The sequence below is a fragment of the Anser cygnoides genome, chromosome 4, assembly GCF_040182565.1.
Source record: "Anser cygnoides isolate HZ-2024a breed goose chromosome 4, Taihu_goose_T2T_genome, whole genome shotgun sequence".
Taxonomy (NCBI): Eukaryota; Metazoa; Chordata; class Aves; order Anseriformes; family Anatidae; genus Anser; species Anser cygnoides.
Genome location: NC_089876.1, coordinates 7,203,235 through 7,219,952, shown reverse-complemented (window position 1 = coordinate 7,219,952; position 16,718 = coordinate 7,203,235). Strand labels below are relative to the sequence as shown.

Genomic DNA, 16,718 nt, shown 5'->3' with positions numbered 1-16,718 from the left:
CGTGCCTTCCCCAGGCAGTTCTCCACTTACAAACAACCACTGTTTTGAAATCCAGATGTTACCTGGCTCAAAAAAAAAAGCTTCAGCTCAGCCCTCAGCACTTGCAAGTGGTGCGTGTTTTATGGAATACTAAGAAGCGTACTGTGAATTAATTTGAGACTCCTAAAAACCAGTGTTTACTGCTGCTGAGAATTACAGACCTCTACCTTATGAGCTACCAGAAGCACTCAAGGAGAAGTGAGGAACCAAGCTAAGGTTTGGTTTTTGCCTTCTTGAAGGTTGGTGGTGCTAAAGCATCCACAAAGCATGTGTGTGACTCCAGCCAAGGAGGCTGATTCCTCAGGGTTTGCCCAGTGGTGTTGAAGACCTGGAGCCAGAGAACTGCACTCACTATCACCTGTTGAATAATGCCCTGTGATGTTACAGGGACCAGACTCTGTCTTTGTGCAAGCAACCATGGGCACAATTTCATTCTGTATATCTTAACCCTGAGCCTAAGGAAGCAACAAAGAAAGGACGGTGCTTGCAGCTGGACCAAAGAGCCAAAGAATTATTATTTTCACCTGCATAAATCACTGGCAGGTGTTTCTTGAGATGAAATAACCTTTTTCTAAAAGGTGTGGTATGTCAGAGAGGTTACCAGCAGAGTATTGAGCTTGACTTATTTAATGTGGATCACCTGGCATCAGTAGAGGGGTTGTGCTAATGACAAAATTGGAAGGCATCCTAAATATAGAAGAGAATCAGGATATTGTACAGAAATAACTGAGATGACATTGAAAAACTGGGCTAATAGAAGTGAGATCAAAATGCAAAATCGAAGGTCATATCTTCTAAGTGAGTAATGGCAGAGTTTTGTAAAATGGGAACTTAGAACAAGATCTTCATTATAGATAAATAGTGCTGGATGATCACAGGATGTGCGTTAGCAGCCCCTGTGGCATGCATAAAAACAAGTGAACAGAATTTTCTGCTTTATCAGTGTGAGTTCAATTTTTTTTTTTGAACAGTTTGAGGGAGGTGAAGAGACTATCAGGTAAGAGGGAGATGTGAGGAGTTCAAAGTATTCATCTTTAGAGAGACACAGTATGGAGAAATAGTGAAAGAACTGAAATCTGATGGCCACAGAAGCAAAAACCAGGTGCAATAAATGCTGAATTAACTGAGGCTGAGTCCTAGAGGAGGTTTCCTGATTGCCAGAGTGCCCAGATTCTGCAGCAGCATTCCAGTGAGAGGGGTGGCAAAGGGTTTCCTTGACTGGAAGCTCAAGTTGATGACAGGACTTATTTTGTGTAGTCTCTGTAATGTCCCAAGCAAAATCCTTCTTAGCCCTATGCTTCTAAGATGTATGTTGTGCCAGTAGCACTTTTAGTGTTCTATTCACACTATTTTCTTTATCTGGGAAAAGTGTGGATGTTTATTACTGTTACCTATCTGCGACAATCTGCACTTGGAGTAAAAGCCCATTCTGGTGAACATTGTGATACAAGTACTTGGATAAACGCGTTAGGAGAAGAAAAACTATCTTTTATTTAACTAATGTATTAAATATTTCACCACAATAGAACATGCAAGTATTCTTCAAAAGAAGCTCAATAGCTCCAAAACAACTCTACAGGGAGGAAAATTTAGGAGGAAGTAGAGGGACTACAGATCCCCGTTTCTAGATGGTTATCTTATTAGCTTGCTGATCTGAGAGAGCGGATGATTTCTTGAAAGACTATTTTAGATTTTCGTACAGCATCAACTGTTTTCTTAAATTCCTTATGCTCTCAAGATTACACCCATGAAACATCAGTTATGTTTACCAAAATATTTTCAAATTTAGATGAAGGTTGCAACACAAGGAGATAGTTCAAAGTAGGAAGCACATATCTGCTGTTGACAGTTTTGCAAAATGATGTGAAATGTGCATGTACAATATTCAAAATTTTCACTCTAAGTAAAGAAGAAAATAATCTTCACTCTTCCAAGAAGAAACCAAAACTCCAGCCCCATCCCCATCATTCTAACAGGTTTTGACTTTAAAAATAGCATTTGTCTTGTGCTTTAAATCAGAAAGTATCAAGGCTTTTTATTGTAGCAATATATTCTATCACCATTGAAAGCCAGCATGGAAAAAGACAACTGCATTAAGTTGCCATCTTTTTATTAAGTTTCTGTGGAGAACCCAGATGTGAGGGAATCTGGCATATTTTAAGCCCTATAGGAGCGCAAGGAAGAATGTCAAGAAATGCTTAGGTTTAACAAGTCACCCAAGCTCATTGTTACATAACGTTCACTGCATAATGAATGCTGTAAATTTGATGTTTTAGGAAGTGAACGAAAAAATACTGAATCCCTGAGCACATAGGTTGCTGAGCCCACTTCCAGACCCCTGCATGCATCTACCCTTCCCTAGCCCAGCAAGCGCTGGTGCCAGCTCTGGGCAAACGTGAGGCCGTGCAGGTAGGAGCAGGGCTTCTGAAGAGGTGTGGGAGCTAACAGTGACCTGGAAAGCAATGGTTCTCTTTAAGATCTGCAGTGTTATCCTGCGTCTAAGATGGATATCTGAACAACGGGATGCATGAAGAGGAGCTGTTGGAGGGGCAGCACTTCTTGGCATGGTAGAGATTGAGCAGAAGTGTGGCTTCCTTGGGAGAAACGGTGGTCCTACCAAGACCAAAGCATCTTTGAGAACATTGCAGAGGTTGTGCTGAGTCAGTGCAAGAATAGCCTAATTTTCATTTGTTTTCATGTAGTGACTTAAGTTATTCAATAATTCTATTTTTTTCTCCAAGAGAAGTATGAGGTGACTTCGTCTGGAAGTACTTCATGAAAAGATCATTGAGCTGGATCAGACCATAAATGTTGTCAAGCTCAGTGTCCTGTGTCTAGCAGCAGCCATGAACAGGCCAACTGTGCGCAATGCTCCTAATACTGCCAGCCTTTGGGTATATTTAAGAATATGGTTGTCTGGACCTGATGGGGCTTCAGTGTTGCACTCGGTGGTGTTTCGGTTTGGTTTTTGTCCCTTGGGAGCTCGGCTGGTGGTCCTTCTGACTCCTCTGAACTTAGGTTTCTGCACTGTGGTTTGCAAAGGAGGAAGGATTTGGGGAAGAAAATACAATGGGATCAAGTGACTGGTACCATAGGGATAAAGAGCAGTAGTGGGCATTTTTGCCCTCTCGAATGACTTTCAGATATTTAAGATAGAAACATTGTCATTCTGGGAGATAAGTTAAAGATGTCCTGGTATATTTGACGGTAGTTCTTAACATTATGCATACGGTTGCATTTTAGAGTAGAGTAGGATATACATATATGCATGTGTGCAGTCTCAATATCATGGATAAAGCTGCATAATTATAGTTCATAATTTGTCTGCGTTGCATCTATTTTAGAAGTTAAATAATTGCTGATAGGAGGCAGTGGTAATTTATGGCAAGGAAAAGTGCTCTCGCCTCATCTTATCTGGAGGGTGGTGGGTGTAATTCTGAAACTTGTCCTGTTTGCTGCCTCTCTAAAATATGCGTTACTGCTGTGTGTAGTGGCGTTTCGGTGGCTGAGAAGACTCATAGCAGTGTGGGTATTTTCTTAGGAAACGAAAATGTGCAGAAAATTTGTAAAATCTTGAAATAAATGGTCCTGTGAAGGGAGGAATAATTGGTTATGTTTTCCAAATAGAGATACTATATTCTGAAGAAAAGAACATTTTGTAAAAAAAAAAAAAAAAAAAAAGAAAATTTAAAAGTTGCTAATAATATGCCAGAGAATAATTTTTTTTTTTACTGATCTAAGTTGCTGTAGTTAGGGAAGACAGCAGCTTATCCAAGAAGGAAGCCATTTTTTAAGGTCCCATATTTGTTTATTACCTCAGCAATATTCTATAAATGATTAAATTGAAATGTGGATATGGCCTTGGAGAAAACGAATGTCATGAGAAAGAGCTGATGGAATTATAACTTCAAATATGTTCCTGTTTGCATGTTTAATGTATTATTAAATGTCATTTGTTTAAAACAGGAATTCAATTCATAATGGGGTAGTGTAAACAAATAATGTTTTATATCACTTAGGCTCTAATTGATTTTTTTGTTTCATGACAGCATCTCAGAATTAGGCCTCCGTTATTTATTAGTTAGCAAGAAGGACGGGAAAGACCTTGTGTCCTGTGTTTAGTGAGGAAATCCGGGTAAGTTTAGAAAGAAGACAAACGTTGTGCATGTAAAATACCCCTGGACTTGATACAGTTCTGGAGCATTGTAACTGTGAAAGTACAGTTCCAGGAAATTACGGATGTTTTGCTATAAAAGAAATATTTGAAAGACCTGGCAGGACTCTAATCACATGAATACTGTGTGGGAGCACTGCGCGTTTGGTGATACGGAGGATTAAGGCCGGTTTTAAGACAGCCCTCTAACGCCAGCATAATTAGTGAACAGAGACCAAGTGCTGAGGAGCTTCAGGAACTATTAACTGTAAACTTCAATAATCAGGATCTCAGTGTTTTAAGTACTTAGTTTAGGATGTGTTTCAAAGCTCCTTCGCAGTGAGTTAGGTAGGGTGGTGGAGGCTGAGTGGTATGCGTCAGCGTGGTGTTCCTCACAGGAAAAGCCTGCCATAAGATGCGCTCTTTTCCTTTTCTGTCATGTTTACATGGGGTTAGGAAAGCTCTTGAGGTATTTCTCAGCAGCAGATCGTCTTGTAGTAAGACCCTTAACCACGTGTGTAGGTTTGGGCCTTCGTGGAGGCCGCGGGATGCTGCCTTGTGTCGTCCCGAAGCTGAGGGAAATGCTTTGGGTAGGCCTAAGGCACCTCAACGTGTTCGGGGAGACCACGTCCATCTGTCAAGGGACTTGCTTCGTCTGCTTCCAACAATTCCCCCTCACCGTAAAGGTGCTGGAGATCTTTGTCTATCCCAATAAATACGGCTGCTGAAGTCCAGTTGGGTAAAAAAAAAAATTAATTTGGTTTAAATAGTCCCCGATGTAGGGGCAACTTTTTTATTTTTAACTCCAAAATGAGCGACGTTTTTGAAGGAATAAATTACAAAGCAAGAAGTCTCGAAAGTAATTATTGTGGATATGGTTGTGAATTTTTTAACCACCGCTTCAATGACTTTTTTTTTGTTACTTTTGGTTATACTTTATAAAACACGTTTATAGACGATGTCAGCAATGTTCTTCCTCAGTTGCTGTTGCAAAGACTATTTTTGCAGTTTATCACAAAATGCCAGATTTGCTCAGCATGTAATTTAATCTTATGCTTGGAAGCGTCCGCATTACTTGGTTATCACGAAATTATTCTTTAATATAAATGTGTGCTTTGTGATCTATATTTTATTAATTTGGTGAGTCACTATCGATTGTTGCAGATGCCACGAATGTATAATTTGTCACTGTTATTGGTTGCCTGTCAGCACTTCGTAGCACCACCGCCTCCTCGGCTCTTGGGGCACCTGAGAAAGAAGTCTGTCTTCGTCTGCTTAAAGAAAAGATTTCTGCTGTAAATTAGCATCAGGACTCGCGTTGGTATCGGTTCTATCGCCTCACGGCGTGTATTATCCTGCATTAGCAAAGCACACAGCAAATTAATAACGTGTGGCCTGTTGAGGCAAGAGTCTTCAGGAGATAGGGTTTAGTTGTTTTAGATGCAGGGGATGAGGTGAGGAGGAGCAGGGCACCAGCAAGGGTTCCCTGTCTTGGTTTGCTCCGAGCTTACCAAGTACTGTTGTCATTGGGCCTGGGGGAGAAAGAGAAAAACATAAAGGAAGCTTTAAGCTGTGCTTTGTCCCCTCCACCGTTGAGTTTTCTGAATGTTGTTGATTGAAAAGTTTATTTTTATGAACACACTAATGAATTAACTTCAGTTTATATATATATAATTATATATATTATATATATGTAAGTATATATAATATATATATATGTATATCCATCCTGCTGCCTTCTGCCATTCCCAAAATGTTCACTGGGCTCTGAGGGGCAGGTGGCAATCAGAAGGCACCCACCCTGCTTTCTGATTGAAAAAAAGGGGGGGGGGAATGGGGGAGACAAATTAAGAAAAAGGGGAAAGAATGGGAGGAAGGGGGAAAAGGGGAAAAAGTGGGGAAAGAAAAAGGGAGATGGGGAGAGATGTGTGAAAAGGAAAATGGGGGGAAGTGGGGGGAGGAAGAACAGATGAAAAATGGGGAAAGGAAGGAAAAGGGGGGAAACCAGGAAAAATGGGGGAAGGAAGGAAGAGGGGGAAAACGAAGGAAAAATTGGAGAAGGAAGAAAAGGGAAAATAGAGGAAAAATGGAGGAAGGAGGGAAAAGGGGAAAAATAAGGGAAGGAGGGAAAAGGAGGAAAAATGAGGGGAAGGAAAAGGGAAAACGGGGAAAGAAAGAAAAGGGATAAAAGAAAAAGAGGGGAGAAAAATGGGGGGAAAGGAAAAGAGGAGGGGAAATAGGGGAGAAAGAGGGAGGAAAATGGGGACAAAAGAGGCAAAGAGGGGGGTAATGGGGGAAGGGGGTAGAAAAATAGGGTTGGGAAGAGGAAAAATGGGGTGAAAGAGGGGTAAAAGGGGAGGGGAGCAGGGCGAGGCCGTGCCCGCAGGCGGGCAGCACCCGCCCCGCCCCCGCCTCCCCCTCCCGGCGTGGCCGCGCCCCTCCCCCTGGCGGCCGCCGGCCGGGGCTGCGCCCTGGTTGGCCGGGGGCCGGCGGGCGGGCGGCCGCCATTGGCTGGGCGGGGGGAGCCGCGCGCCCTGATTGGCCGCCGCCGCCTGCCCCCTATTTTCAGCAGCCGAGGCCGAGCGCGGCGGAGCCGGCGGCGGGGATGCAAGGTGGGTGCGCGGGGCCCCCCCCCGCCCGCGTCGCGCTCGTTGTTTTTTTTCTTCCCGATTTGCTTATATTTATCCTCCTAACCGTTTTTACCATTTTCGTTTTGTTTTATTATTTATTTATTTATTTTTTACTCGCTCGCCGTGTTCGCCCCCACCCACCGCCCAAGGCTGCGCGCGGGGCGGGGTGGCCGCGCAGCTTGCGCGCGGGGGGGGGGCGGGCGGACGGACGGACGGACAGCCGGCCCCGGCGGCCAGCAGGCGGTGCGGAAGCGCAGCGCCGCGGTTTGGCTTCGTTGTTTGGTCGTGACTGCTTTATTTATTTATTTATTATTTTTTGTTGTTGGGGGGGTGATGCGCGGAAACACGCCCGGGTGCGGCAGAAGTTTGCGCGGAGCCCCGCGGAGCAGCGGGCTTAGGGCGAGCGTCGCCGGCTTCGTCCTGGGGGGTCCCCGAGCTGCGCCCTCCGGGGCAGCCTTGGCTCTGGTTTTCCTCCCTAGCATCTCTTCCTCTTCCCGAGGCGTTCGTTCTGGCAAACAGCCCGTGCATTCAGAGGGTTTCCCCCGATTAAACCTGCATCTCTTATTTTCAGTTCGGAGTTACCTATAGGCTTCCACTGAGGGGAGAACAAATAATAAAATAAGAACGATAAAAAGTTATTTTTGGTGGAGAGGTGCCCTCGGACGTGCCCTGTGAGTGCGTTGGGTGGCACGATGCTTGGTGGTGCCCCGGCTGGTGTGTGACAGCGAGGTGCCTTTGGGTGGTTGTTTCGGTGGGATTTGGAGAATCCGATGCCTGCTGTGCCCCGGTGCTCGAGGGCTTCCCTCGAATCAAGCTGCCGGTGAACCTTTATGGAGCCCCGCACAGAAATTCGGGTTAGAACCATCGGTGTTTGGCGGTGCCGCTAACCCCTGGTAGAGGCAGAGGGATGCTTGCAGAGCCAGGCCCGTTGCTGTGCCCTAAAACCTCGCCAGGAGCCGTGGAAGCGACGGATGGTGTCGGTGGGATTGGCGGCGGTGCCATTCCCATCAGCTCCTCAAAAAAAGAGGCAGGGCTGCGGTTTGGCGGCCGCCTTCCGAAGTCCCTCGTCGTCTGCACAGCCAGCTGTGCAGGGAGCCGGGCTTGGGTTTAACAGCAGGTCGTGTCCAGGTGAACGTGGGTGCTTGAGCATGAGACGTGCAGGGAGCTGTGCATCGAGTAATCTTTGAATCACCAAATACTGTTTATTTTTCGACTAATCTTTGAATCACCAAGTACTGTTGGTTTATGTAAGCGTTATGTACTTTTAAAATGAAGCCAGCTGCAGTTCAGTAGGTATTATTCAGAGCTAGGAACATCCTATCCTATTTTGATTTCCTGACACAGTGGCATATGCGATTTTCACATTTTATGTGAACTTCAGAGCATCCTGAGGAAGCAGCAGAAATAATTCTGAGCCTGGCTGGTACCTAGTCGGACAGCTCTGGAGGGGAAATAGAAAATTTTGATGCCTCGGAGCGTGTAAACAAGCTGCAGGCGGGCGATCAGGCATTGCCTGCTTGTGCTGGCAGCAGAGATGCGAAAGATGATGTGCGCACTGCAGAGCTGAAATCCTCTGTTTCTCACCCGGCTGCCCATCTACAGGTGAGAAAGAGCAGCTGAAGCCTTTCCCCTTCCTTTCACAGGGGGCAGGTTTCCGAACCATGTACCACGCTCAGAGCTAGAGGTCCCTCTGAGCTGAACGAGACCTTGTTTCTAACTTCTCCACTTGCATTAGTGAACGTTAGCGTGTCAGCTATTACCTAATGGAGATGTACGTTTTTATGCATTGAAAAAAAGTCTTTTCAAAAGAAAAATGGAGAAAAAAATATCTTAAAAAGCATTTTGCTAAACAAACAAAACAGGCTAGGAAAATCGTACTTTCTCAATGACTTTTTCCCCCCCTAAATTATGTAAGTTGGATAATAACCCCATTGTATGCGAGGAGATTTGTCTGGATGCAAATCCATTATACAGCTTACTGGAGGATCCATATGCATCAGTAAACGTGTACGTTTGTTCAAAAACAGTCTCTGAATTACCTATTTTTTGCCTGCCTATGTGTCTGCATGTTTGCAGGGTCTCCGTGTTAGTAGGTGTTTGGTTGTTGCTGTTTTTTGTTTTTTTCTTTTCTGACTTTGGATGGAGAGAGAATAGTTCCTCAGCAGAGCTTGAGGGATTATTGAATTCTTCAAGGTGGTGACGCCTGCCTAGCGCTGATGTGATTTACAGTAGCAGTTTTCATTGACAGCAGCAGTGTTTGTTTCAGAAGTACAATTTTCGTATTTAAATACATGCAGCGTTAGATTGGGAAACGTGCAGTAACAATTGCGTGTCATTTGGTTTTAAATGGCCATTCCGATTACGCGCAGAAAAATTAATTCATAGTTGTTAAAGACCTGGGTTTTTTGTTTCTGGTATTTAATACAGCCCTAACGCTATCACCAGTGCTGCTAGTTCAGTACGAGGCGCGACGCGCAATATTTTCGGGTGGCAGAGTTGCTCTAAGTGGAGAAATAATTTAAGCAGTACAAGGATTTTTATAGTCCTCTTGTCACAATTAACTGCGTTTATGAAATATGAATTTCCATAACATCTGCCTTTTGGGGCTGCTGCTCCGTCAGAGCCTGCTCCGTTTGCCAGGCAGACGGGAGCTGGGGCCGCAGCCGCGGGTTGGCACGGGTTGTTTAATTCAATATCAAACTTTCCTCCGGTTTTGGGAGGGATGATTGCTCCTGGAGAGCTCCATGACCCACGGCTGCCGTGCCCCATTCCCACTGCTCTCCCTCCCTCTCCCTCCAGAGCATGGTGAGGACCCAGGCGGGTCGTTTGAGCGGGCATTTATATGGTGTTGCATACCCAGCTGGTCTTGTCACGTACCACCATGTCTCCTCCTGCTCGATTTTCCTCCAGCCCTCTGTATCCAGCCTCTCGTCCCGTCCTGCGAGGCTCAGAGCTGGTCATTAACACGGTGTGACTTTAATAAGCGGTGTCGTCAGCGTCATCGCCTCGCTCGGTGACATCGAGGTGCCTTTCACCCTTGGGTTTTGAAGGACCACGGTGTTTCGGGTTCCCCCTCAGCCAGGGGCAGCCCAGGGGAAGGAGCCGCGGGCGCTTTTTGGGAAATGGGATTTTGCGTCATGGGTCAACTTGGGGCACGAGTAGCTGTAAGTAGTAATGAAGAACAAGCAGGCGCAATGGGGAGAGCCGATGAAAAGCCTTAAAAATCATTCTCTACCTCTCCTCCCACTTCTCATATGCCTCCTGTCTTGACTTGGAAGCTTTTTAGGCCTGGCAGTAGGGCAGAAACCATGTAATGCATGAGGGCTCAACCTGGCACAGCTGGTTGTGCAATACGAAGTTCCTGGAAGTCGTTCGGAGGCGTTCACGGTGAGCACTGGTGGCACAACCCGCTGCAGGTTTTCATTCACGTTATTAGGAAACGAGTACTCGAAGCAGAGATGGAGTTGTGCAGCTTGGGTGTCGTGGGTGACCAGTTGCTTAGACCACGGAGTAGTGTACATGCAGAAGGAGGAGAGAGAGAGTATAAAGGTAGCTGTACAGGTGGATGCTTGAGTGTTTAGATGGACACATGTATTTTTAAAACCCTTTTTATTAAATATACACACAAAATGGAACATTGTGGTCCATGGGTGGTGACTGTTGGCTGCTCTAGTGCTGGTGCAGCAACCGCGTAATGTTGGGCAGATACAAATACAGTCAAGTTAGACGGAAAGTCTTTGTTTTGAATGTTGAATATCCTAGAGTAGCTCCTTTCCTTCCGCTTGAATTTAATTGATCTAGGTGGTCGCTGCTGTTTTCGGTGGGGTTATTCCTGGCAGAACAATCGGGGCTGTTGCAAAGCGAGCTGTGTTACGTGGAGGGTAGCAGCCGGCGGTTGTGTGCCTCACCTCTACTTCGGAGTTGTAGCAGGTGAAGTCCAAATAACGCTAAGTAAGTCGAAATAACGCTAAATGCACCTAGCAAGAGCTCCTTGTTCTGGTGCCTCCTGGCAGGCAGGCTGCATTGCCAATGGCGCTCTCACCGATGCCTGTAAATCGTTACGATTGTTGGGACGGGAGGAAAAGCTCTGTGCAACAGGTCGTTGGGGTTAGTGGGGAGCAGTCCTGTTACCCTGGAGCTCGCTTAATCTGGCGAAGGAAAGAGGCAGAACTGGTTAATTACGGCTTCCTTGGGTTAGCCCTCTGGAAGATGGGACTGATCACCATAATAAAAGGTGCTTTGAGACTTAGTAAATTTCTGAAGCACTTAGGAATCACGGTTAAAAAAAATTGCCAAGTAAATTGTCTACCTAATAAAATGTAAAAATAAAAGAACTGGAGTATATTAAGGTTCATAATCACTTAAATAGATGCATGTGGGTTATTTACCTACTCAGCAAGAACTAACAACCAGTGAAAGCAAATAGTTCTTTAGGAGAACTATATTTGCAAAATGAAATTATTTAAATCACTGCTTCCAGTTCCCTCGTTTAAATTACTTTTACATTTATGATTTGGGCTTTGATTTAAATCACACTTTGTACTGTTAATGTTCAAAATTTATCATTAACATTGAAGCGGTGAACAAAAGACGTTCCTGGCAGGACTTGCAGCATGTAAGGTTAGTATTTTGCTGTGCAATACTGAAAATTTAGGAAACAAAACCTTCTGAGTAGTTACGACATTTGCTATTATGGGAAGAAAGCTGCACAATTGCATTTTACAAAAAACAGGTGTATTTTAGTCACCGGACTAGTGGTCTGCACACGGGAACGAAGGGGATGGGTAAAGGTATCGCTGGCTGTGTGGTCATCTGCTGTTTTAGAACTGGAGAAATACTGATAAAGGTTTTCACGAATAAACAGCAGCAATCTCTGCGTCAAATACAAACGGGCTGATAATCTTTGCCGTTGCTTTAGGGGTAAAGCCACGAATAAAACCGGAGAACGCTTAACTGGTCTGCATCAACAGCACAAGTACTGCAGAGTCATAAGGACTTCCTGAAGCTTTTCATTCATTTATTGTTCAGCCAAACAGCTAGGTAAAGAAAAGCTTTTTAAATTGTCTTTACTCTTGACAAATGGGCATTTGTTGCTTTCTTTGTTTTGGGGGGGGGGTGAAATAATGCAAAAAACTTGATACTTTCTTCAGTCCGGAAGGAAGTTTAGACCAAAATTTGCAGAATTTCTCTGATGAATTCTCACGTTGGGGCAGCTGGGAAGGCGAAAGGGAAGGTGAGCACCCGAAGGTGACGTTCTTGTGTGGCTGCTTTGGGGCTGTAGGGGTCCAGAGCCATGGTGAGCAGGCCAGGACAGCGTGACCATGAATGTAGTTGCCTCCCCTGCTTCATCTTTTTGGGGTGGCAGAGGGATGGTGTACCTTCTTGCCCTGCCACGCCATCCGCTGGTTTCTCCTCCATGTGGGACCCCTGTATGCTCCAGGCTTTTGCCAAAATTGAATGCCTGTGAAATTAGGAGCAGAAAGAATTGGGTCTGGGGGGTGACCGACCAGCCCCGTGCTTCCCTTCGATGGTGCTGGCAAATCCGGAGCAGATTTGTGCTCCAAGAAACAGAGGTTTGAGCTTTTGAAGTAAATTGTGGTTTGTGGTTGTGTCTTTAAGGTGAAAATACCAGATGACTTACACAGGTACCCTGACTCGGTGCATAAAAAATGGAAAGCTGCCGCTGAATTATTCAGTGTAGTTCAGGCTACCTTAATTTGCTGTATGGGTAGCTAAGCTGGATTTCTAATCCCGTGGTAGTATTTTGAAATGGTGTAAGGATTCTGATCTGTTGAGTTGCCGTTTGATCCATTTTTTAGTTGCAGCTTGTTACATTCCTGGTTTCATTCTTACTCATCATGCCTTGAAATAGAATAACCGCTGTGATATATTAGTCCCGTGCTTTGAAACCCAAGATCAATAACCATGTATCCTCTCAAAGAAAACCCAAAAACCCTTCTGTGATGTGCTGAATTGTTTGGAAACCTTTGGCTTACTTTGTGCGTACCCACTCCGGTGACCAGAATGGCAGTGGAGACTTTGTTTAAAGGTTTTTTCCATATTTTTCTCCCCCACCCCTCTCCCACCTACACATACACCTGTTCATCTAAGTCTTTTGGGCCAGACATGGGTTTATTTGGTTGGGCTTTCTGGCTTTTTCTTTCTTCCCTTGGGTTAACTGCTTGTTGTCAGCGGTTCTGCTCCATCCCGTTGCTTTCTGTGGGTCACCCGCTGGCAAAAGGCTTGTTTCCAACAGCAAGGAGTTAATCTGGCTGGGAGTTGGATCAGGTATTGAGGTGGCTCCTGATAAACAGCTGCTGCGATACTCCCAGATGAGAACATTGCTTTCAAAAGTATTTACTGCACGCTTTGAACCCGGGCAATTCACTTGTGTTTTTCTTTTTTTTTCTCCTTTTTGCTCACTTACTATATTTTTTCAAAAGACCGTAAATCCAAGCGGTCTATCTCAGGAAACTGTGTTGATTTTATGATACAGAGAAATAAAAGCGATTATTGCATTACCGTGGTAGAGCTCCCAAGTACCTCTTGCCAGAGCGCAGCAGCCTGGGCGTTTCTTAATAAAAACCAAGCGCGGGAGCCAGCGTCTGGGTGTGCTGCCACGTGTGTCAGGGCTCCTTTTGTGGAGTCGTGTCCTTCGGATGCTGCCCCTGTGCGTGTTTTCCTCTTGCTCGGGGCTCAGCAAGGTAAGGCTGGCCACCCCGTGCTGCTGGGAGGAGTGGATGGAGGTCTGCTTGGACCTGGCGTAGAAGGACAGATGCGTGGTTCAACGGTTTGGCCCCTCGGACTTGGACTTTCGCTGCTGAGGAAACTTCTTGCTAATTCCTTGGAATCTTTCTTTTTAAGGAAATTCTGGATTTAGTGAGCCAAATAATGGCAGTTTTCCCCTACCGCCGGTCTTTGAAGTTGGGGCTTCCGGCAGCCAGCTCTTTCTGCAGCTGAGGAGCGGCAAAGCAAGCTTTCATGTTTTTTCCTAAAACATCAACAACCTCCTCCTGCGCCCGCCCAAACCGCAACCTGAGCCTTTCTCCGTGTCTCTGGGAAAATAACTGGAAGACAACACGGAGTACCTTAAGGGGGGGGTGGTTTTGTACAAATAATTTCTCTTTGTTATGCTAATGAGGACGGTGCTCTTAACCAAGTCGTATTCAAAGAATTTTCACCCGTATTTCTCTGCAGGTGAAATGTATTTTGTGCTGAACTCCTTATGTTTAGCGTTTCCTGCCTCCGTCAAAGAAAATATCTGAGTGCTTTGCATGTGTGCCGATTGTCCCCAGGATTAACTCTGCAGAGCCGCCTGACGAATGTAGGTGATTAAATGGGGAACGTCCACCCAACATCGCTGCGTGCAGCAAAAAGAAAGCCTCTGTAACTGTTTCTTGCTGCTATCCTCAGGTGTGGCAGAAAGGCTTGTTTTTAGCAATAAATCTGCAAGAGCAGCCGTACTGATTCAGATCGAGTGTATCTAATTCAATATCCTGTCTCTGATAGTGACCAGCAGCAGATAGCTAGGGAAGCACACAAGAACAGAGAAAATGCAGCGATAAAAAGCAAAATCTCCTAGTTTACCAGTTTTATGGCGGTTTCAGGATTATCAGAATCGGCTTCCTAATCCATAATGCCAAAGTGACAGTTGTGCAGTACTTAATGGCCTTATCTTTCCCTTAAGGACCGTGATAGCAGTAGGAGGATAAAAACATGAAAAGTAACGGGTGGTATGTAAAGTAGAGTGAAATAATGGGAACAGAGCAGAAAAAAAGGGGAAAAAAAAGGGATATAATTCCAACACAGTGTCACGAAATGGCAGAAGAAGGTTGGCTTGTATCCTGGGAGGCAAGGGCTTCTGCCACCCTTGCTCTGCTGCCTTGTCCTCTGTCACCTGCGTCCCTTTGTACGTGGGGAAACGTGGGCGTAGGGAGGATGTGGAGAAATGGCCTGAGCCTGGTCAGAGGGAAGAACGATGGTGAGGGCAGGAAAATGAAGCGTGAGACCCTAACCGCACAGATCTGAGCTTACCCTGGTTGTGGGCTTCGTTATCTGGAAGCAGATCCCAGGTCTGCAAACATCTGCCCCTGCAAATTAATGAACAAGAAGTGTTGTGCGTGTGCAGAGAATGTTTTCTGCAGACTGAATCACTTGTAGCACTGCCGTACTTCCCCCAGCCTCCGAGCCACGCATGGTTTATTTTTAGTGCCGCGCTGCGTGCTGGTTTATGGCAAACCTGCCTCAACCTGCTGCAGTCCTTGCTAGTAAGGCCGTATAAACAGCGACTTGAGAATACCTAGAGCGAGGTAAACACATTATTTTGTCTCGGTGTGGCTTAAAAGGTGCGCCTGGAACGGACTTGTCCTTGGGTCGGTGTTTGAATGCTGTGGAGTGGGAAGCGTGACCAGCGTGCAGTGCTTCGGGTGGCAGGCACGAAGGCGTTGTGGCCGGGGTGTTGTTGCTTCAGCATATTCGCTTCTTAAAAGCAGATTTTTAGCTTTACAGAGGTATGAGGGAAACTGTTACTGGCTGTCTGAAGTGAATTCAAGAATAGTATTGATGAGGAGGTGTTGCAGTGATGGCTCAGTGAAGTCAGTCACGTTGCGAACTGTGTCAAACCTGACAAATTTGGGCTCTGCTGTGTGCATCAGGAGGAAGAGAAGATGATGCATTTGAGTACCAAAGGGAAAAAAAAAAAAACATCCTGAATTTAAACCGAGTGGACAAAATGCTGCGAGCAAGGGGTTTTGGTACAAGCAGAGAGAAATGGGTGCTTCGTGGTGTAGAAAGAGTAGCTGCATCGGTAGGTGTACACCGGGCAAAGGAATTGTTCCAGCTCATAGGCAAGGCAGGTACAAGAGAAAAAACCACCACCACCACCAACAAACTGGTCATTAATAAATTGATATTTTGATGTATATCTACATTATTAAAGTATGGTATGTTTTGGTATATTACTGTATACAGTGTATACACTTGTATACAATGGTATATTACTGTATACACATGAAATACTAGAAAAAAAATCATATAACTAAAGCAACACAATTCAGAAACAGCCTCACGGTGTAGGCACTGGGGAGGAACTCAAAGCCATGATACATTTCCGGATTGAGCTTCAGTTGCCTTTTGAAGAGGACTGTAGGAGATTTCCCAGTAAGTCAGAAAGCAGCAGACTTTTCCAGGCCTGGAGTTCACAGATGTGGGGAGTCGGGAGTCCCGTGCTGGTTTTCTCAAATATCTTATAGAAACCTGCAAGGGGCTGTGACCTGCACCAGCTGCCTGTTGTTGGTACAGCGGCCGTGGGTGAATTTGGGTATAAAACCGCTGTTCTGCTGGCCCTGTCCTCCTGTCCTTGCTTGGAGGCATTGCTCCTGCGCTACGGACTGTGGTACTGCGGGACGGGGCAGGCACCGAACCACACCGTGCTCACTGTTCCTGTGGAAGAGGTTTGCCTTTTTTGTTGGTTATCTCTGCGCCTAAAGAACCTGAATCTGTGTGCTCATCCTTTTAGTAATTAAAATAAATGGAACTTAAGTAGTTTCTAATCTCATTAGAAAAATGCGAGCTCTCACGATGTGTATACAAAATCAAAATGTTCAAAATACAATAATCCGGCATATATATGTTTGTTACTCCTACTGTGTAGCATTTTATCAAAAGGCTTATAAAATCAACATGCCAACATTTTGCTTTTTTTTTCCCCATATCTTAATGAAAAATAATACAGCCCCTGAAGAAAAAGAAGCATCCTCCAGTTTCGGTCTGGAGATGTATTTTTAAACACCACCGAGGACATTTTTATGGATGGTTTTGCATTTTCTCTTCTGATGCGTATCTCGACATTTGTCTACAAGTTTTCAGAAACCCTTTTTAAGCGTCCAAATGATTTC

At 45.2% G+C, this 16,718-nt stretch overlaps 1 protein-coding gene across 4 annotated transcripts in view; it reads left to right on the top strand.

Annotated features, from left to right (window-relative positions):
- The window catches only part of CTBP1 (C-terminal binding protein 1), a 233,574-nt gene that overhangs the window by 79,377 nt on the left and 137,479 nt on the right, over positions 1–16,718 (top strand). The gene's annotated exons all lie outside the window — the stretch shown is intronic.